The sequence below is a fragment of the Lithobates pipiens genome, unplaced genomic scaffold, assembly GCF_037356315.1.
Source record: "Lithobates pipiens isolate NorthernLeopardFrog02 unplaced genomic scaffold, aLitPip1_a1.2 Scaffold_27, whole genome shotgun sequence".
In the NCBI taxonomy this organism is placed as follows: Eukaryota; Metazoa; Chordata; class Amphibia; order Anura; family Ranidae; genus Lithobates; species Lithobates pipiens.
In genome coordinates this window covers 168,399,767-168,420,828 of record NW_027507788.1, presented here as the reverse complement: position 1 = coordinate 168,420,828, position 21,062 = coordinate 168,399,767, and the positions used below count along the sequence as shown (strand labels likewise).

The 21,062-nt window shown below is 43.7% G+C and overlaps 1 protein-coding gene and 1 long non-coding RNA gene across 3 annotated transcripts in view; both read right to left on the bottom strand.

Moving 5' to 3' along the window:
* The window catches only part of TMEM45B (transmembrane protein 45B), a 32,133-nt gene extending 22,155 nt beyond the window's left edge, over positions 1-9,978 (bottom strand). The window contains exon 1 of the mRNA XM_077457871.1: positions 9,841-9,978. The gene's annotated coding sequence lies outside the window, so the exon portion shown is untranslated. The remainder of the gene's footprint in view (positions 1-9,840) is intronic.
* Positions 9,979-16,102: 6,124 nt separating this feature from the next.
* Positions 16,103-16,929, bottom strand: LOC143933264 (uncharacterized). 2 transcript variants are annotated; one of them, XR_013263074.1, is made up of 3 exons: positions 16,909-16,929; positions 16,660-16,749; positions 16,103-16,183 (listed from the first exon to the last, which is right to left on the bottom strand). It is a non-coding gene; the product is annotated as an uncharacterized LOC143933264 (long non-coding RNA). The 2 variants fall into 2 exon arrangements; XR_013263075.1 differs by having other exon boundaries at positions 16,106-16,183; positions 16,630-16,749.
* Between the last annotated feature and the right edge of the window lie 4,133 nt (positions 16,930-21,062).

Below are 21,062 nucleotides of genomic sequence, written 5' to 3'. Positions count from 1 at the left end.
GCATTGGTGGAACAGGTGGGGCCATCCCCAAATTCTTTCCACAAAGTTGGGAGAATGAAATTGTCCAAAATGTCTTGGGATGCTGATGCCTTAAAAGTTCCCTTCACTTGAACTAAGGGGCCAAGCCCAACCCCTGAAAAACATCCACACATCATAATCCCACCTCCACCAAATGACTTTCACCAGTGCACAAAGCAAGGTCCATAAAGACTGGGATGGTGAAAAATTCCCATAGACACACTCGTAAACCTTGTGGACAGCCTTCTCAGAAGAGTTAGAAGCTGGTATAGCTGCAAAGGGTGGGCCAACTCAATATTCAACCCTACAGACTAAGACTAGGATGCCATTAAAGTTTATGTTGGTGTCAAGGCAAGTGTCCAAATATTTTTGACTATATATATATATATATATATATATATATATATATATATATATATATATACACACAGTGGTGTGAAAAAGTGTTTGCCCCCTTCCTCATTTCCTGTTCCTTTGCATGTTTGTCACACTTAAGTGTTTCGGAACATCAAACCAATTTAAACAATAGTCAAGGACAACACAAGTAAACACAAAATGCAATTTGTAAATGAAGGTGTTTATTATTAAAGGTGAAAAAAAATCCAAACCATCATGGCCCTGTGTGAAAAAGTGATTGCCCCCTAAACCTAATAACTGGTTGGGCCACCCTTAGCAGCAACAACTGCAATCAAGCGTTTTGGCCTTTGCAGAATTGTCCTAATTCAGTTACATTAGAGGGTTTTCGAGCATGAACGGCCTTTTTAAGGTCATACCACAACATCTCAATAGGATTCAGGTCGGGACTTTGGCTAGGCCACTCCAAAGTCTTCATTTTGTTTTTCTTCAGCCATTCGGTGGTGGACTTGCTGGTGTGTTTAGGATCATTGTCCTGCTGCAGAACCCAAGTTTGTTTCAGCTTGAGTACACGAACAGATGGTCGGACATTCTCCTTCAGGATCTCTTGGTAGACAGCAGAATTCATAGTTCCTTTTATCACGGCAAGTCTTCCAGGTCCTGAAGCAGCAAAACAGCCCCAGACCATCACACTACCACCACCATATTTTACTGTTGGTATAATGTTCTTTTTATGAAATGCAGTGTTCCTTCTACGCCAGATATACTTGGACACACACCTTCCAAAGAGTTCCACTTTTGTCTCATCGGTCCACAGAATGTTGTCCCAAAAGTCTTGGGGATCATCAAGATGTGTTGTGGAGAAATTGAGACGAGCTTTGATGTTCTTTTTGCTCAGCAGTGGTTTTCTCCTTGGAACTCTGCCATGCAGGCCATTTTTGCCCAGTCTTTTCCTGATGGTGGAGGCATGAACGCTGACCTTAACTGAGGCAAGTGAGGCCTGCAGTTCCTTGGACGTTGTTGTGGGGTCTTTTGTGACCTCTTGGATGAGTCGTCGCTGCGCTCTTGGGGTAATTTTGGGCGGCCGGCCACTCCTGGGAAGGTTCACCACTGTTCCATGTCTTCGCCATTTGTGGATAATGGCTCTCACTGTGGTTCGCTGGATTCCCAAAGCTTTGGAAATGGCTTTATAACCCTTTCCAGACTGATAGATCTCAATTACTTTCTTTCTCAATTGTTCCTGAATTTCTTTGGGTCTCGGCATGATGTGTAGCTTTTAAGGATCTTCTGGTGGACCTTACTGTGTCAAGCAGCTCCTATTTAAGTGATGCCTTGATTGTGAACAGGTGTGGCAATAATCAGGCCTGGGTGTGGCTATAGAAATTGAACTCAGGTGTGGACAACCACAGTTATAGTATGTTTTAACAAGGGGGGCAATCACTTTTTCACACAGGGCCATGATGGTTTGGATTTTTTTTCACCTTTAATAATAAACACCTTCATTTAAAAATTGCATTTTGTGTTTACTTGTGTTGTCCTTGACTATTGTTTAAATTGGTTTGATGTTCCGAAACACTTAAGTGTGACAAACATGCAAAGGAACAGGAAATGAGGAAGGGGGCAAACACTTTTTCACACCACTGTATATATATTTATATATATATATATATATATATATATTGCATAGTTCCATAAAAATCACTTGATAGAGTACAACCTTTTTAACCCCTTTATTGCCACTGCTGTATGTCTTACAACAGTGGCAGTAAAAGGGTGGCAGTGAGGCAGCAAGGGGTTTTATACACAGGCGCCAGTAATGTGTACACAAGCTGACTGTCTACGTTCTAATGAAAGCTATCTGGTGGTTATACTACAACCACCAGATCACTTTCTGTGACCGCTTTGTGCCCCCTTTCCAATGCACCCTCCCCCCCCCCCCATGTTGCCCAGGACCTACATGGTGGGTGTCGCTGGGTGGAGGGGAGATTCACCAGTAATCATTCATTCATTTCCTGACCTCAACCCGATAGAACACTTTTGCAGTGAATTAGAGTGGAGACTGCGAGCCAGGCCTTTTCGTCCAACATCAGTGCCTGACCTCACAAATCTATTCTGGAAGAATGGTCAAACATTCCCGAAGACACGCTCCTAAACCTTTTGGACAGATATCCAAGAAGATCTGAAGCTGTTATAGCTGCAAAAGGTGGGCCAACTTAATATTGAACCCTACAGGCTAAGACTGGGATGCTATTAGCCTTCATGTGTGTGTAAAGGCAGGCATCCCAATACTTTTGCCAATATTGTTTATATGCAGGGCAGATGCCTTATAAGGCTCCTTTTACGGACAGTTTGTTGCAGAATCTGTGGACTCTTGCTGCTGGAATTAGCGGGTTATGCAATCAGCAGCAGCCCATCAGCTCATTTAAACTAATGGAGGGTTGATTTGGTTTTCAACGGACTGGCTGGTGATTAAGGGCCGGTTCACACAGCGGGCGATGCGAGGCGACACGACTCGCCTCGCCTCGCTCCCGCAAGTCGCCCCCGTTCTGTACAATGGAACCGTTCTGAGAGGAGCGACTCGAGTCGCTCCGACTCAGAAAAAAGGTTCCTGTACTACTTTCGGGCGACCTCGGGGCGACTTGCATTGACTTCTATACAGAAGTCATTTGCAAGTCGCCGCCGAGGCCGCTGCAGGTCGCGGCGAGGCAAGTCGGAGTCGCCTCGCCTCGCCTGCAGTGTGAACCGGCCCTTAAGCTTGTTTTTTTCCTTGGATCTATCCTTGGGTTTGTTTATATCATATGTAACCTTCCTATTCTACTCACTGCAAAGGCCAGTTATAATGGGGGTGGTGGACACCTTTTTGTTGTAATATTACTGTTATACTGGTCAGGCAGCGCACTGACACCTTTGCAGCCATCGTGCGATTTGCTGGATGTTCGGTGTGCTCCTGTACCTTTAAGAAGGGATGGTTCCCTTCAGTCCACCTGACCTCCACCTATCCATCAGAATGCATGTGCTTCCACTGTGGAATCTCTCATAAGTTAGAACTAGGACCACAGATACCAGGGTGCCTTGACGAGGCTCTGTGGCTTAAGCATTTTTTGCAAATGTGTGCAGACTAAACCCCCGTTTTAATGCATACTGTTAGATAGGGATGAGCTCCGGTGTGTTCGCACACTCCACGCAGAGCCCGCCAGGAAGTCGGCACAGCGCTGCACTAATCACAGGCAGTGAGACATTTCCTGATGTGTGGCTGCAGAGATCGGGAAATGTCTCACTGCCTGTGATTAGCGCAGGGCTGCGCCGACTTCCTGGCGGGCTCTGCATGGAGTGTGCGAACACTCCGGAGCTCATCCCTACTGTTAGATAGGTGGATTTGGTTGTCAGCGGGCTGGCCAGTGAGTAAAGCCCCATACACACTATCAGTTTTTCTGCTGAGTTTTTCCTTCAGATTTACCAAAACCATATAATATGATGTCAAACCTTAGGAGTTTCAATGTGTATGCAATCAGGCAGGCCCTTGCACTACATGGTTTTGGAAAACCTGAAGGAAAAACTCAGCAGAAAAACTGATAGTGTGTACGCGGCATAAAGCTTGTTTTTTTTCCTTGGATCTATCTTTGGGTTTGTTTATATCAACTTAATATTGAACCCTATGGACTAAGACTGAGATCCCAATACTTTTGGCAATATAGTTTATATGCAGGGCAGGTGCCTTATAAGGCCCCTTTTACACGGCCAGTTTGTTGCAGCCACCGGATTCCTGCACCAAGAATCTGTGGACTCCTGCTGCTGGAAATAGTGGGTTATGCAATCAGCAGCAGCCCATTTAAACTAATGGAGGGTCGACAGCGGCCGCTGCTGATCACATGTAGCCACGCACAGAGCGATTAGCTGTGGTTTGGGACAGATGTCTGAGCCTGGACGCAGTCAGCTGCAGATCGAATAACAGTCATTCCAGCAGCAAGAATATGCAGATTCTTTCTGCAGGAATCCAGTGGTCACAACAAACCGGAAATGTGAAAGGTGCCGATGTTGTGGTTGCATGAAGGAAAAATTAGAAATTTGCATTTCAGGCTTAGAAAATCCCTGCAGCCATCTAGGGAGGAAAGAATTTTTAACAACGTTCCACTGCAAAAAGACCTGTACAGGGATGATTTTTGTTAAATAACCATTTGAAACTAAATGTAAAATATATCTAATACCACAGCGACGCATAGTAGCCCATTATGCTTTGCCTTTTCAGGGAAACAAAGAGGAAGTAAACCCATCAGAGGTTATTCTGATGGGAAAAAAAGGTTGTGTGTACGCGGCATTACTCATATCAAATGAGTTAACATGCATTACTGTGTTGCGGCAAAAAAGAGTGTTGGGTTTCCTCTGATGGTAACATAAACTGCTTTAAAAAACTGAATAAATATATGTAGCCAAGACTCTTTATAATCACAATTTTTATTTCTGTTTGCTACACACTGGGAATGTTATTTGTGTGATTTGAATTGTTCCTTCATGTACACTGTCAGATATGAGCTAACTGAGCTGCTTAGTGCTATGTACACAAACATACAAATTGCATCTGGTAACAATTGTGCTCTTAAAGTTGTATTTCCCCCAGTGTTAATAGCTACCTGTGAACACACATAATGTTTAATTGCGGCTGAGACAGTTGAGAGTGTACCAGTCACACACAGGTACTGCAGAGCTTCACACGCCATGGGAACCTGGAGACTGCAGGGACAGCTAATCTTCCCCGTTGCATTGATGTTATTAATTAGACCTTCCACCTACAATTACCTGACTGATTCGTTTTTAGCTCATCCACAGCTAACATCACCCAAGCATATGTGATGTCCATGGACATCCCAACAAATATAATTGTATGATGCACAGCTGCTTGAAAGTAGATGTAAACCCAACTGGAAGACATTAAAGAGGAAGTAAACCCTGATGGTGTTTCTGACAGAGTTCTGCTGAAACGGACTTGCGTACACACAATCAAACCAACGTCCAATCATTTAGAACGTCGTGACGTACAGCATGTACGACGGGACTAGAAAAAGAAAGTTAAATAGCCAGTAGCCAATAGCTGCCCTTGCGTCGGTTTTGGTCCGTCGGAAAAGCATACAGACGAACGGATTTCCCAAAAGGAATTGATTCCATTGGAAAGATTTAAAAACGTGTTCTATTTCTAGGTCCATCAGAATTTTCGAAAGAAAAAGTCCACTAAAGCCCACACACGATCGGAATATCCGATGGAATGATTCCGTCTGACCTTTTCTGATGGAAAGTTCGACTGCATGTACGTGACATTAGTGCATTATTTTTTGACATTAGTGCTTTGCAGTGCTATTTTAGCATCCCAATTCACTAAGGTTGGATTCACACCTATGCATTTTTAGTGCTTTTTGCATTTTACAGATTTGTACTACAGAACGTGTTTCATAGGAAACCGTGTTAAATAGACTGTAGCGCAAATCTGAAAAATGCAAAAAGCACTAAAACTGCACTGAATCCAGCCTAAGACAATGCAACTTCAATGCCAATGCATTGCAGCGCACAACAACTCACAGGAATGCATTACCATGATCTGCAGTGCGCTGTGTTGCCAAAAATGGCGTATGTCCTTTTTTTGAGTCGCTTTGATACACTGCCAACCCATTTATTTGTATGAGCTGCCATAATGCATCGCATGTAATGGTCAAAATATGCCTGTTAGCGCACTGCATCAGGACGCCAAAGTCTAAATGGGCCCTGAAAAAGAAAACATTTGTGTAGCATAAACCCTGAAGTAAATAACTGGATAATAATAGGTAAAATAGGATAATTAAAGAGGTGCCATTCCTTTAGACTCTGACACCTACAGTAAATGCTAGCTTTCCCTTTAAGCTGCATTCACACCTGGGCGTTTCAAAGTTGCATGTTTTTACTGAGATTTTGTGGCAATTTTGTTCAGGTTACCAATGTAAAAGGCAGAAAAACGCCTATAATCTGCCTGAAAGAAGCTCATGTTCTTTTCTGAGTTTAGGGCGTTTTTCAGGCGTTTTGCTTCAGGTGACAAAACGCTCAGATTTGAACAGGTGCCAGTGAAATGAATAGGATTTTGCTTGTTGAGTGTTTTCCAGTCGTTCTTTTCTGTCGTTTTACGAGCTGAAACCGCTCAGGTGTGACGATTAAGGTAGCCCATTCTTTTTTTTTTTTTTCCCCTTTCGTTGCGGTGCATTGGCAGACCATCAATGAGCTGTCCTAAAAGGTGCAGTAACATACATTAACACACCGCAGCGAATTGCTTTAAGTGTGAATGGGCCCAGATAGATTCTGATTATCTTCTACAGTGCCAGAAAGAGACAGATGAAAATCAAGATCACATGTTACAGAAACAGATGATAATCTATCAGGTCTGACATACTTCTCTATTTCCATAGCACAATCTGGTTTCTCAAGACTTTTAATCTCAGACTCCTGAGGCCGTCGCCAACAGACAGTGATACACACATGTTTTCAGTTACTATACACAAACACAGTAGCAGGTACAATGGCAACAAAACCGCTTCCAATTTCAGGCCACCTAACAGCACATCCTTCTGAGCGCTCATCTTGTGGCTTGTGTACTCATTGCTTATTGTCATTAACAATGCAAGCTTCATTCCCAGCAGCAGCATGGCATGACCTCGCCCCACTCAAAACTGACTAGTAGTTTTGGGTACAATGGAGTCACCGCACAGTTTCTCACACTGGATGAGGATTCTGTTTTTGTGATCCCAGTGCCATCAGTTGCTGGTGGCAATTCAACCCAAGGTACAGCGCTACAAGGCAATCATGCCAATCAAAGTCTTTTCCATTGTGTCCTATAAAAAGACCCATCTCTCTTAAATAAAATAAACAGATACGAATAAAAACTGCACAGGAACGACAATGAAAGGTTGAACTTGATTGGTGGTTTTGGGTCTAATACAAACAGTTCATATTAAGTCTGAACAGGAGGATAAGAACATATTATCTAAAAACCTTCCATTGTTTTTGCTGAATTGTATCTATATACTTGATTTTGTTGTTGTTATAAATTTTCATTGCATGTTCTTGTGTTTCTTCTGATTACTTATCTTATAGATTACTCCTCCTGACGAAGCGGTGTTTGTACCATGAAACTAGTTGAGGTCTGGTTAATCTATGGGGAACACTTCACCAACAGATACCTCTAGGGGAAACCTCTGAGTATTTGTAAATTGTTTAAGCAATCATTTTAATATAATTTTCTGTATGTCCTTTTTTCCTTTTTATATGTAATAAATGGATTTTTATCTAATGCCCTCTACACATGTTCGGAAATTCTGACGGAAAAAGTTCCGATTGGATTTTATTGTTGGAAAATCCAATCGTGTGTGGGCTCTATCGGACTTTTTCCATCTGAAAAAATTTGAGAGCAGGATTTCAAATTTTTTCCAACAAAAAAATCTGATCAGACTTTTTTTGATCGATCAATTGTAGAGAATTACCGACGGACAAAGTGCCACGCATGCTCAGACCAAATTACGAGACCAAAGCTATTGGCTACTAGCCGCAACATAGTCCCGTCGTACGCAATGAATGTCACCTCGTTCCAAATGATCGGATTTTCCGACAACTTTGTCCGACCGTGTGCATGCAACACCAGTTTCGTACAGAATCCGTCTGAAAAAAATCTGACGGATTTTGTGGTCGGAATGTCTGACCGTGTGTACAAGGCATAGGAATTGTAATTGTATTTCTCAGTACCGAGATAGTCCACTACCAAAATTGAGGGTCTGAGTATTTGTTTGGCTAGCCTCAGCAGCTACCCTCACTCTCTTACCCCTCCCCCTGTTTCCCTATATCATTTTGGATGATGGTACTTTTTTATGCCTAGGTTTAAGTGTTTCTATTTGAGGCTATACTCAACAAATTTATCCATACAATGGCAGTAAAGGGGTTAAAAAGGTTGTACACCATCAGGTGCTTTTTATGAAACTATGCTTTTGAGATATATATATATATATATATATATATATATATATTATTGTCAAAAGTATTGGGACACCTGGACACACACATGAACTTTGATGGCATTTCAGTCTTAGTCTGTAGGGTTCAATATTGAGTTGGCCCACCCTTTGCAGCTATAACAGCTTCAACTCTTCTGGAAAGGCTGTCCACAAGGTTTAGGAGTGTGTCTATGGGAATGTTTGACCATTCATCCAGAAGCACATTCGTGAGGTCAGGCACTGATGTTGGATGAGAAGGCCTGGCTTGCAGAGGACAGCCCCTTCCTGTTCCAACATGACTGCGCACCAGTGCACAAAACAAGGTCCATAAAGACATGGATGAGTGAGTTTGGGGTGAAGGAACTTGGCTGGCCTGTACAGAGCCCTGACCTCAATCCGATAGAACACCTTTGGGATGACTTCGAGCAGAGACTGCGGGCCAGGTCTTCTCGTCCACATCAGTGCCTAAGCTCGCAAATGCGCTTGTGGAAAAATTGTCAAACATTCCCATATACACACTCCTAAACCTTCTGGACAGCCTTCCAGAGAGAGAGAGAGAGAGAGAGAGAGAGAGAAGCAGGTAAAAATGTGAGGGAGAGAAAAGAGCAGGTAGAAACGTGAGGGAGAGAAAAGAGAAGGTAGACACGCGAGGGATAGAAAAGAGCAGGTAGAAACGTGAGGGAGAGAAAAGAGAAGGTAGAAACGTGAGGGATAGAAAAGAGCAGGTAGAAATGTGAGGGAGAGAAAAGAGAAGGTAGACACGCGAGGGATAGAAAAGAGCAGGTAGAAACGTGAGGGAGAGAAAAGAGAAGGTAGAAACGTGAGGGATAGAAAAGAGCAGGTAGAAACGTGAGGGAGAGAAAAGAGAAGGTAGAAACGTGAGGGATAGAAAAGAGCAGGTAGAAACGTGAGGGAGAGAAAAGAGAAGGTAGAAACGTGGGATAGAAAAGGGAGAGAGCAAGAGAGGATGAGAGAGGAAGAAAGAAAAAGGGAAGAGGAAGAAGAGAAAGGAGAGAGATAAATAAACAAAAGCAAGATATCAAGTGAAAGCTGAGATAGAGAGGGGAGAGAGAGAAAAGAGAAGTGGGGGAGAGAGAAGGCAAAGAAAAAGGTGCACACACATCAGACTGGTATGTTCACATGGCTGTGAATACAATGTTTTCACCTAAATCAAATAATGTCATTTATGAGGATGGGGGGAGGTATAGTACCCATTATAAATGCTAATCCAAAAACCGCAAGCCCTCCAACAGCTGTGAACTACAACTCCCAGCATTATGCAGCAAGGCAAACATACTACAACTTTCGAATTCCTTATGAATTCTCTGCACTGTAATAATTTATTAATTTTTACAAGTAAATTTAAACTTTTAGTAAATTTTGTTGGTGTGATAAATGGAGGTGGTGTTGTCCCCAGGCAGCTAGCAGGAAGGAACCCCCATAATGAAAGTGATAAGGTTTCGTCTCTCACCTGTCTGCTGTCTTCTGCACTGTGAACATGGAGATGTGGAACAGGTGTAGACTCTACACATACCTCATCTCCGTGAAGGCTGGGAGGTGTGTGTTCCTGTGCGACCTTTGCACACAATGACATAGGTGCAATAGAACCAGTTCTGACAGTATTGCAGCCATAAGCACCGCTTGACCAGTTTCTTTCTTTCTTTCGACGGCATATACCAGATAATGCTCATCACATAACATGAATGTCTAGTTTATTTTCTCTGTGCTCAGAAATCAAGGCTGAACATCAAGCAGCCACAAAGTCTTTATAGATAGACACAAAAAACAAAAAGACACTCCTATCCTTTCAAATCGTGGTGCATGTCTCCGTGCGATAAATTGTGCTGCAGTCGCAGCAACACACATCGTGGGAAGCATGTCGCGGAAAAAAGTTCAGGAGCTACTTTTGGGTGGCATACTTCAAATTATCACGCAACAATCGCGGCAGACCGACAACGCGATTTGAGGTGTCATTCAAATGAGTGGCATCTCAAAAGAGAGTCTCGCAATTTGCTATTCACACATCAGCGCTTTCAAAACGCGGGCATATTCGTGGCAAATCTGCTCGCGATTCAAAATGCTGAAGTGTGAATGCAGCCTAAAGCCCCGTACACACGACCGGACTTTTCAACATCCAAAGTCTGACGGAATGATTCCGGCAGACTATTCGATCGTGTGTGGGCTGCAACGGACTTTTGATTCGCAAAAGTCTGACAGACTTTAGAAATGGAACATGATTCAAATTTTTCCGCAAGAACTCTGCCGGACCCAGTTCCTACCGAGAAATCCGCTCGTGTGTATGCTATTCCGACGGACTAAAACCGACGCTAGGGCAGCTATTGGCTACTGGCTATGAACTTCCTTATTCGAGTCGAGTCGTACGTCATCACGTTCGAATCCGTCGGAGTTTGGTGTGATTGTGTGTGGCCAAGTCCGCTCATTCGGAAAGTCCGTCAGAACTCTGCCGGAACTCTGTCAGAACTCCTTCGAAAGTCTGTCGGACATAAGTCTGGTTGTGTGTACGCGGCATAAGGCCGCGTACGCACGATCGTAATTCGCGTTGGAAAAAGCTCTGATGGTTTTCCCAATGGAATTCCGCTCAAGCTGTCTTGCCTACACAGGGTCACACCAAATTCCGATCATTTAGAGCGCGGTGACGTACGACAGGACTAGAAAAAGGAAGTTCAATAGCCAGTAGCCAATAGCTTCCGTCTCGTAGTTGAATCTGACAGCTAAATTCCGATGGAGCATACACACGGTCACATTTTCCGACGAAAAGCTCTCATCTGTCTTTTTCTGGCCGGAATTCCGATCGCGTGTACGCAGCATCAGAGTCTAAGTTTTATATGTACAGGCTATGAAAAAAAGTTGTAGATATTCCTCAGGACCGGAACAGCTTACGCAGATCCTAGGGGGTCTCTTCATTGCATATTGATAGAGTTTTATTGAAAACCAACTAGAACTAAAACTGTTTTGGTGATCTCAAATTTGGAGATCTCCACTTACTTTCTGTACTTGTGACACAGAAGCACAAAAATTAAGGGGCATATGAGGCACCATAGACACCAAGGGGGCCATTTACTAAAGGCAAATCCACTTGGAAGTAGATCTAGGGGGAGATCTGAAATGAGGGGAAGCTCTGCTGATTTTATCGTCCAATCATGTGCAAGCTAAAATGATGTTTTTTATTTTCCTTGCATGTCCCCCTCAGATCTACAGCGACTGCAATTCTAAGTGCACTTGTAGTGCAAAGTGGATTTGCCTTTAGTAAATGACCCCCCTAGTAAAGCTTTTCCTTCCCTTAGTAAGTCTAATCCACCTTTACTTTACTGGAAAAAGTTTTTTTGTTACTTTTTACTTTCTGGAGAGATGTCCTGTCAATTTTTGTCTCTCTGGAACATTGTCACCATACCAGGAAGGGAGTTGAAATATCACAAATGGGGACAGAGATAACAAAAACCTAAGATGTTGTAACACTTTGTACCAAAATGTTCCCATAAATATTTAGCAAGGTATTGGGCCTCCTTTGGTCTAATGACAACCTCTAGGGCCAGAGATAGCTGACGTCCTTCTGTATGTATTGGGTTGTGAGGCATAGTGGGTGCATGCAAAGGTGATTAAAGTAATTGGGTGCCAGACACTTCTTGAATGCAAAAGAGATTTTATTTCTCTTAACAAACTTTTAGGGGAGAGAGGGTTAGGACCAGGACATCCTTAGGTAGTTGCAAGTTCAATTGGCAGACTCCGAGACTTCAATAGGAGGACGGCCATGCAGGCAAAGGCATCCAGCAAGACACCTCATCTGCATGTGCAGGAATGCTGTCTCCTATGGCAACAGTCTTTAAAAGTTCCTAACACAAAGCTTGACAGTTTCTTTCACTTCCACTACAATCACTCCTTGTATTTCTTCAGCCCACTGAGCTCCCGGACTCTCACTAGACTAGATGATTCACTGTCGCTGAACCCAATCTTCCAATCTTCACGGTAGTATCTCTCTCAAGGGTCACTCCCGCCTCTCTGCTGGGTCCCTAGCTTAGCACTCAAGATACCTCTCAAGCTTCACCACACTGGCCTGCTCGGTCCCTGGCTTGACACACAAGGCTGTTCTGCAAGCCTCACCTCTGCTGGCTGGGTCCCTGGTTTGATACCCACTGAAGTTTCTCGATTCTTCATCGTCCTCGGTTAGTGAGAATACTGCTCTTGTACTTGCTTCAGTTACTCGCTGTGGTTCCTGGCTATAGGTTGTTTGGACCCTTAGTGGCGACAGCTTTCCTTCTACCTCCAACCACAACAGGTTCTCCGGTCGGCAGAACTGTCACTTCTGGTTGGACTGCAAGCTGCAGTCCCAACCCTACGCTGCTCTCTTGCTTCTGGATAGGCCCTCACGCAGCCTAGCAGCCAGATGTGCCTGGCATAGGCCCAATCTCTGGCCTAGCAGCTCGGGCAATACAACACATGTCCACCCAGACAGCTGTCTAGGTGGCACAGAACACAGATCACCTGACTCCACCTGAATATATAGGCCCTCCCAACAAGCCAGGGGATTCATGAAAACCCCTGTCCATTGACTGAGATACCCCATACACCCATAACCTGACCTTGCATTGCCCTTTTTGTACCTAGTACCACCAAGTACCCGGCCACCTAGTGGTAGAAGAGAAAAGAGCAACAAGGCCAAACTTAGGGAGAAATCAATAGATCTCTAATGCCCCATAGAAATGGTCGGAAATTCCGACAGAAAAAGTTTGATCGGATTATGTTGTCGGAAAATCCAATCATGTGTGGGCTCTATCGGACTTTTTCTGTCGGAATTTCCGACGGAAAAAGTTTGAGAGCAGGATCTAAAATTTTACAACAACAAAATCCGATCAGACTTTTTCCGATTGTGTGTAGAGAATTCTGACGTACAAAGTGCCATGCATGCTCAGAAAAGAATTGGAGACAAAAGCTATTGGCTACTGGCCTCTACGTATTGCCGTCGTACGGTTTGTACGTCATCTTGTTCCGAACGATCGGATTTTCCATCAACTTTGTGCGACCGTGTGTATGTAAGACAAGTTTTGGCCAAAATCCGTCAGAAAAAATCAGACGGATTTTGTGGTCGGAATGTCCGACCGTGTGTATGGGGCATTACAATCAACCAAGATAACTATTCTTGGCAAATAAATTTGTGAGGAGTAAATAATAGACTCTTGTAACTCCCCTATACCTTTAAACTGTTATTAAACCCTCCTCCTGCAACAAAAATATTGTAACATACTTCTCACCTATATTGCGTTCAGTAAAATTTTCCACTGCTGCGTATATATTATTCAAACTCAGCATAAAAAAATAAAAAAAACTATCCTCATTTCCATTACAGCTAGAGAACTGACCACATTGTGTTCTCCTGCTTAGTGTGGTCAGTTTTTAATAGGAAGGCAAGGGGACACCAGTCACACTCCCATATGTTGTGTTTAAGTCAAGCAATTATATATAAATATTGTGCTTCACTGTGTAAATATCTCTACATAATACTGCAAACTAGATATTCAAACATGCTATCAATCCATGAAGATTAAGTGCAAAAAAAAATGTATGTTGTGTCCCACTACATAAATGAATCTGCTTCAATATAACACAATGATTATAAAACAATTCCAATTCATATGGTGCAAATACAAAATAATATTTAAAAATATAGAATATGTGTTATAAATATTCCAGTGCAATAAATCAATGTGAACAAATTTTACACATAAATATATATATATATATATATATATATATATATATATAGTGCTTCTAAAGAAATTTCCTCAGTGACCTGTGATAGTGCTTCAGAATTAAACTCTTGGTGACTTTTCACACGTGCCCCCCCCCCCCCCCCCCCCCCTGTGTGATTGTGCTCACCTCAGGGGGGATACGACCGCACGATTAAGTTTGGTCAGACAAGCAGTAGAACCATCATTGGGCTCAAGGTTATTGGACTCTGTGTATCCTCAGGCGCTTACATATGGTTGTCCCCAGATCATATATATATATATATATATATATATATATATATATATATATATATATATATATATAAAAATAGGCTAGGTAGTGTGATAACGTTTTAACTCCAAACTTATTGTATAAAATATGTCAATGTACTCACATGCTGTAGGAGCCTATTTTTTATATATATCTATATCACCAATATAAGCGGTGATCAATTTGGAATGGACTGCAATATTTAATGATGTTACTATTTATATGAAATTTTGACACTTATTGTGTGTGCACTTACCACTTTTGATCGCTTTAAATATATATTTTTTAATTTTTTAATTTTTTTAATTTATTTTATTTTGTATTTTGCAGGCCTCTCACTTCTTGATTGAGGGGAATTTGCCGTCAATCTTGGCTTTTGCCAATCCGGCTGGTGCCTTCAGTTTGGGATTTTGGAAGGTTCTTCAACTCACTCATTTTTTCAGATCCCTCCCGTCCCCGAGCAGCTTTAATAGACCCCTTACAATTTTTGAGGAGTACTGCTCAGATTCAGGAGCGATGCCTCAAAGACTCTCAGACAACCACAACTTATTCATCACACTTTCGGACCCCATTCCCTAAGCTGCATTTGTAAATGGGAACAGGATTTTGGTAACTCATGCAGTACACAACAACGACAACATATCCTCCGATTTACGTACAAATCCTCTATCTGCACGAAAGTGCAAGAAACTAACTTTAAAATTTTAACTAGATGGTATAGAATGCTGGTGAGGTTCCACAAATTTTTTCCTCCAACTTCTGATTATTGATGGAGATGCCAGAAATAACGGGGCACCGTTCTTCATATTTTTTGGACTTGCTCCAAACTAGAACACTTTTGGAAAGAGGTCAAATGCATCACCCAAAAATACCCAGAACACCCAATACCAGACGACCCAGCCTTTTTCCTCCTCCATGCCTCTAATGCCCCTGGGAAAGTCTACAAAAAAATCAATCATGTGCCATCTTCTTGACAATGCCAAGGCATGCCTTTCTTTTAAATGGAAATCCCCACAGCCGACCTTCATAGGGATGTAGCTTAACCATTTCACACCCAGGCCAATTCTGACATTTCTCTCCTACATGTAAAATTCATAATTTTTTTGCTAGAAAATTACATAGAACCCCCAAACATTATATATGTTTTTTTTAGCAAAGACCCTAGAGAATACAGTGGCGATCGTTGCAACTTTTTATCTTGCACGGTATTTAACCACTTCAATACCGGGCCATAGTCAAATGACGGCCACAGATGGGAATTCCCATCCTGGGTGGACGTCATAAGACGGCCTCGGTAGTGGGTCGCTCCTGCGGGCCTCCCTCGGACACAGCCCATCCCTGATCTGTGGGATTTTCCTCTCCATCGACCCCCCCCCCCTCGATACATGTGACCGGCCGTGTCCAATCACAGCCGGTCACATGTACTGTGCCGTTATAGGGCTCGTGCACGCGTCTAGGGCGCATGCAGAGCGCCGATCGGGGATGCAGCTTGTCACCCTGACACAGCCCAACCCCGATCGCAGTAAAGAGCCAATGAAATTGGCTCTTTACCACGTGACCGGCTGTGTCCAATCACAGCCGGTCACAGAATGTAAACAAACCGCGCTAACGAGATGTTACCGGGTTCTCCTCCTTACACACTGATCGTGTGTGAGGAGGAGATTGCGGTAACATCTCGTTACCGCTCAGTGTACACCAACACACACTGATTACCCCACCCCCCCCAATAAAGAGGACCTGTCACCACCCATCAAAGTACCTGTCATCACCCATCACAGCCCATCTGAGTACCCGAGTACCTGAGTACCTGTGTCAGCCCATCTGAGTACCCGAGTACCTGTCCCAGCCCATCTGTGTACCCGAATACCTGAGTATCTGTCAGCCCATCTGAGTACCCGAGTACCTGTCAGCCCATCTGACTACCTGAGTACCCGAGTACCTGTCACAGCCCATCTGAGTACCCAAGTACCTGTCACAGCCCATCTGAGTACCCGAGTACCTGTCCCAGCCCATCTGAGTACCCGAGTACCTGTCACAGCCCATCTGAGTACCTGAGTACCTGTCACAGCCCATCTGAGTACCTGTCACAGTCCATATGAGTACCCGAGTACCTGAGTACCTGTCACAGCCCATCTGAGTATCCGACTACCTGAGCACCTGTCAGCCCATCTGAGTATCCGAGTACCTGTCCCAGCCCATCTGAGTACCCGAGTACCTGAGTACCTGTCCTAGCCCACCCGAGTACCTGTCCCAGCCCATCTGAGTACCCGAGTACCTGTCCCAGCCCATCTGAGTACCCGAGTACCTGTCTCAGCCCATCTGAGTACCCGAGTACCTGTCTCAGCCCATCTGAGTACCCGAGTACCTGTCCCAGCCCATCTGAGTACCTGAGTACCTGTCACAGCCCATCTGAGTACCATGAGTACCTGTTACAGCCCATCTGAGTACCTGTCACAGTCCATCTGAGTACCCGAGTACCTGAGTACCTGTCACAGCCCATCTGAGTATCCGAGTACCTGAGCACCTGTCAGCCCATCTGAGTATCCGAGTACCTGTCCCAGCCCATCTGAGTACCCGAGTACCTGAGTACCTGTCCCAGCCCACCCGAGTACCTGTCCCAGCCCATCTGAGTACCCGAGTACCTGTCCCAGCCCATCTGAGTACCCGAGTACCTGTCACAGCCCATCTGAGTACCTGTCATAGTCCATCTGAGTATCCGAGTACCTGAGTACCTGTCACAACCCATCTGAGTACCTGTCACAGTTCATCTGAGTACCCGAATGCCTGTCACCAGCCCGTCGGAGTACCCGAGTACCTGTCACCAGCCCGTCGGAGTACCCGAGTACCTGTCACCAGCCCGTCAGAGTACCCGAGTACCTGTCACCAGCCTGTCGGAGTACCCGAGTACCTGTCACCAGCCTGTCGGAGTACCCGAGTACCTGTCACCAGCCTGTCGGAGTACCCGAGTACCTGTCACCAGCCCGTCGGAGTATCCGAGTACCTATTTGCAGCCCATGCCTCATAGAATACACATTGGGGTGTTTGCTTTCCAAAATGGGGTCATTTTGTGGGTAATTCTATTGTCCTGGTGCTCCAGGACCTTCAAAAGTGTTATACATATATGACTTATTTGCAAAATGTTATCATAGAAACTAAAAAAAACTGTTTTTGTTTAAAAATTTTCGCTCTTTTTTCACTTATGTTCAAATCAAAAAGAGGGGGAAACACTGCGCTCCCTAAATGAGTGACAAAAAATTGTGATGTAACACAAAACAGCAGCTAACATACAAACAAACTAAGTCAAAATAACAAATGATAACAAACAATGTAGCGCTGTGATGTAAAAAAAAAATGCAACCAAAAACTAGATAAAAATCACCAAATAAACTGGTAGTGAAAAATTTGAAAAGACAGCTCTCATAGTGAAATTCCACCATTGAAGGTTTTATTTCAAAAAATTCCAAATGACATAAAAATATCCCAAAAATCACGTGATCCTAATAAAAGATAAAAAAGCAATATGGGTTTCAATGGTGGAATTTCACTATGAGAGGCATTGTGTCCTTACTTTTTGTTTATGGTGAACCCGCTCCGAGCTTCTAACCTACTGGAACTTCCGAGAGAGAGTCGAGAACTCAGCCGCATACAGCATGAGCAGAGAGCAGAGTGGGCAGGGGCAGAACGCTCGAGCGCGCCTGTGAAAGGACATGGTTTTCGGCACATGAAAAGGCTCTGGAGTCTGGACAGGAGGTAGGGAGTGGGAGACTGTCATCTGTTTTGCACTGTTTTGCTATTTTTGTGAAGAAAATGTTTTCTATATTTCTTCATTAGGATCATTTTGGCACAGAGAGGGGGAGCAATGCCAGGTTCAAGGGTGCAGATGTTCCTAAGACCTTAAGAATAAACTTAGGGCCACTGTTCATCATTGCTGTCTTATTTCTCCCTTATCTGTCTTGTATTTACACATAAGTTTAATCAGAACAGAAATTGGTTAGAAGGCATTGAGGTCAGCAATGTTTGTCCTTCAGGGGCTGCATTGAAGGTTTTATTTGAAAAAATTCCAAATTACATAAAAATATCCAAAAAAATCACGTGATCCGAATAAAAGATAAAAAAGCAATATGGGTTTCAATGGTGGAATTTCACTATGAGAAGCATTGTGTCCTTACTTTTTGTTTATGGTGAACCCGCTCCGAGCTTCTAACCTACTGGAACTTCCGAGAGAGAGTCGAGAACCCCTGGAGATCTGAGGTGTAGCGATCCTGAAGTGGGCAGAGACTACTCGGTCGGTGATCCATGACCTGATGTACGCAAATTGTGCGCGACGCACACAAGCCTGCATGACACATTTACTATACAGTAGTTTGTGTCCATTACTTTCGGTAAGGGTAGCCACCGTTTTCTGTTTCAATATGTTTATTGTGAGTTTTTTGAATAAACAGTAGTAAACAAAAGAGCATAATCATCTCCTTGTGAGCCCTCGCAGGGGCCACTAATCACGAATATAAATCCAAAGGGCTAACCATCACAATATATTTCCAATAAACTCAGGATAATAAAGTGAGATGAGTAAAAAATGGAATTCAGACTGATTCAGTGTCAAACAACTCGTCTCTTAATTATGTTCTGCGAGTAAGCCCTGTTCCTGCCACCCCCATCCATGGGAGGTAGCAGTTTTTAATTAGCAATGGGAGAGATTACTAATGAGAGAGAAGAGAACTAGAGAACAGAAGAAAGAAGGGTAGGGAGAAAGAGAAGACAGAAAAGAAAGAGAGAAAAAAAAAGGGGGGGGGGAGAAAAGGAAGGGGGGAAAGCTCGGGCTCGGACGCCCCACCAGGTGAATTCAGACCAAGCCCAGGCATGGAGCGTGGGGAACTCATAAGAGATCCACGGCTCCCAGATCTTCAGAAATTTAGCATGAGAGTCATGGACAATACTGGACATACGTTCTTGAAGTAACATAGCAGTCATACGTGTCTTAACCCCTTGAAAATCTACCCGTTGGGTAGCCACCGTTTTCTATAATATTTTCTGGCTGTGAACGGAAGGCTATACATAGTTTATACCAACGGAATATCTGGACTCACGTTTTACGTTATTTTGTCATAGTTGGACTTCTCAATGTTTATACTGGTATTTTAGCACAAAAAATTTTTTTTTGCATTCTTCATGGGATCGCACAATATGTGATATGTGTGCTGTCTTTTCAAATTTTTCACTACCAGTTTATTTGGTGATTTTTATCTAGTTTTTGGTTGCATTTTTTTTTACATCACAGCGCTACATTGTTTGTTATCATTTCTTTTTTCACTTATGCCGCAAAAAAAAAAAAAAACCCTGTGATGATTAAATACCACCAAAAGAAAGCTCTATTTGTATGAAAAAAATGATAAAAATTTTGTTTGGGTACAGTTTTGCATGACTGAATAACTGGCATTCAAAGTGTGAGAGCGCTAAAAGCTAAAAATTGGTCTGGTAAGGAAGCTGTATAAATGCCCTGTATTGAAGTGGTTAAGCAGCAATTTTTTTCGAACACTTTTTTTCAGAAAAAAAACAAAACAGTTTCATGCTTTAAAAAAAAAAAAACAGTAAAGTTAGCCCAATTTTTGTGTAATAATGTGAAATAATGTGAAAGATGAAGATACGCCGAGTAAATAGATACCCAACATGTCATGCTTCAAAATTACACGCACTCGTGGAATGGCGCCAAACTTTGGTACTTAAAAATCCCCATAGGCGACACTTTAATTTTTTTTTATTGGTTACATGTTTTGAGTTACAGAGGAGATCTAGGGCTAGGATTATTGCTCTTGCTCTAATGTTTGTGGCCTCACATGTGTGGTTTGAACACCGTTTTCATATGTGGGGGGGGACTTACGTATGCGTTCGCTTCTGCGTACAAGCTCACGGAGACAGGGGCGCTTAAAATTTTAACAACCCTCCCTGGGATTCCATCTGGACCTGATGATTTCCTTATATTAACAGCCTTAAATGCCTGCCTCATCTCATATTCCTGTATAGAGAATGCAGTGGCGGAACTACCGCCAAAACGACCAACGCGGGTGCTATGGGGCCCACAGCCGAGTAGGGCCCGGTGATTTGGCTTGTGAGTGGGTGGCTGGTGAGCCACTGAGCTGCCCGTCTGCTCGGCGCTCGCATAGCCACACTGACTGTGCAAGCGGATGCAGCTGGGTGGCTTGCTGGGATGGATGGGAAGCTGCCAGCTGGAAGGCTTGGTGGATGCACTGGCCAATCAGTGGGTGGCAGAGCAGAGAGATAAAATCATCTCTCACTGCCCGGCACCCGCCCTGCATCCTGGCATCCTGACACTATACCAACCATGGTGTTGTGATGACTGAAGGGCCAACATCAGCCATTGCCCCGATAAATTGCCCCCAAAAAAAGTATTTTCTGGCAGTGCCCCTCCCGAGACTAGACTCTGGATCCACCCCTAGGTGAGGATGAGGAATGTAAAATTACTGTTAAGTCTCCCGTGCAGCGCGAGTCCGGTCCTGTCCCGACAAACGCAGCCGCATACAGCATGAGCAGAGAGCAGAGTGGGCGGGGCAGAACGCTCGAGCGCGCCTGTGAAAGGACATGATTTTCGGCACATGAAAAGGCTCTGGAGTCTGGACGGGAGGTAGGGAGTGGGAGACTGTCATCTGTTTTGCACTGTTT